Source organism: Rhagoletis zephyria, unplaced genomic scaffold (genome assembly GCF_001687245.7).
Source record: "Rhagoletis zephyria isolate East Lansing unplaced genomic scaffold, Rhagoletis_zephyria_1.1 Rzeph_scaffold_06705, whole genome shotgun sequence".
In the NCBI taxonomy this organism is placed as follows: Eukaryota; Metazoa; Arthropoda; class Insecta; order Diptera; family Tephritidae; genus Rhagoletis; species Rhagoletis zephyria.
In genome coordinates, this window is record NW_016163788.1 from 31588 (window position 1) to 33502 (window position 1915).

Below are 1915 nucleotides of genomic sequence, written 5' to 3' on the forward strand. Positions count from 1 at the left end.
TTAAACACGTTTTTGTCGAAAAAATGTAACAACTCGTGAGATTTGGTCATATGCATTAGGACGGATCGGTTCCAACCAAAAGAAAACACAAAAATTGTGATAATCCTAATTTGAACGCTTACGTACATTGAATGCACTTTTCTTTCCGAAAAAAAAAACAGTTCAAACTATGAGGGACATTTCCAATTTTTTTTTTTTGCAATCCACACTAGTAGACTTATATACATTCATATATGCTACATACATATGTATGCACATTTTCCATGAATGAATAGCCTATTAAATTAGCTTATTGCTTTCCATTCATTCCAAGCAACTTCTCCTCTCTCTTTCTCTCTTCCTTTATTTACTGTGAAGCATCCGGAACGCAACTAATGTTTTCGGTTTTTATGTACGTCTGTATATACATATAAAACGCATGTATCTATGAGCACTAAATAGAAAAATATGAATGCCCACAAATACCTAAATCCACTCGTTTGTTTAGTAACTCATTCTAAGTTTTCTGCAAACGCTTGAGTAGTCTATTAGGTCNGTATGAATGCCCACAAATACCCAAATCCAATCGTTTGTTTAGTAACTCATTCTAAGTTTTCTGCACACGCTTGAGTGGTCTATTAGGTCGATTCTTTGTTCGCAAATTCCAACTAAACGGGCGCGGAGCAAAAAAATGCAAATTCACTTAAAAGGTAATTGCGACTGCGAAAATGTGCTATTGTCAAGCGAAATGTTGCAATAGTTAAATAGAAAAATTAAAAGAGCTATACCATTTTTCCAGCACTTGTTGTAGTGTACCTATTCCGCTTGCCAACTTCTCGTTGTCAGCTTCATACTAAGTGCGTTTATTAAATAAGCATAGCTACGCTAAAAGCTGCCTTCACCGAGCTTATGTGAATTATATAGTTGAAAAATATTTGGACATCTGTGCGCACTAAATAGCCTCTGCCACGATATGATTGAAAATAGTATGATTAGAGCGATTAGCATTTTTTAGCCTGCGGCGGCTGCTGCCTTTGGGCTAATTCCAAAGCAAACGCTCGCTCCCAACTCGCTTTAATAATAAGCTTAAGCTTTATTTATTTACATAAATTTAATGATTTTTTCTACTACATTTTGCTGTAGGCTCCACGCTATTTAATGAGAGCCAGCTGGTAGCAAAATTTTCGTTTTCTGTTTATTTTTTTTTTGGTTTCATATTTTGCTCGCGCATTCATTGTATTTTGATTATTTCATAAACATGCATACATGGATTTATATGTGCATACATATGTATGCATATATATATATATATATATGTAAGCGCGTGTTTGTGTATTATTGTTGTGCTATATTAATTAAAAGTAGATATGCATATTGATTTTATTTTTGTTAAATACGCGCTAACAAAGCAGCTTTTAATTAATTAGCACCTCAGGCTGTATGTGAAATGATTTCGCGTGAGTTACGCGTTGCAGAGCTTGGCAAATGGGAAACAAATCTTTTCATGGGCAGTTATTAATAAATGATAAATGTAATATGCATACAAATACATATATTGGTAGATAAGTATAGTAGTGGTAATGTAGAGCGCGGGAAAAATTAATTGAAATGAGTTATTGTATTTTTTATATAAAAGTGGAGGATAAAATAAAAAGTTTAAATGAGTTCAATCAAAATAAGTCATATTTAAATAAGATAAATTAAATTGAATTTGCAAATAAAAAAATGTAATGTATCGAAAAGGCTGAATTTAATGCAAAAAGAAAAAATAAGTTTCAGTACAGAGTCTCAAAAGTTAGGCCGTTTGTNTCTAATTGAAATGAGTTATTGTATTTTTTTTTATATGAAAGTGGTTCAATCAAAATTAATCATATTTAACTAAGATAAATTAAATTGAATTTGCAAATAAAAAAATGTAATTTATCGAAAAGACTGG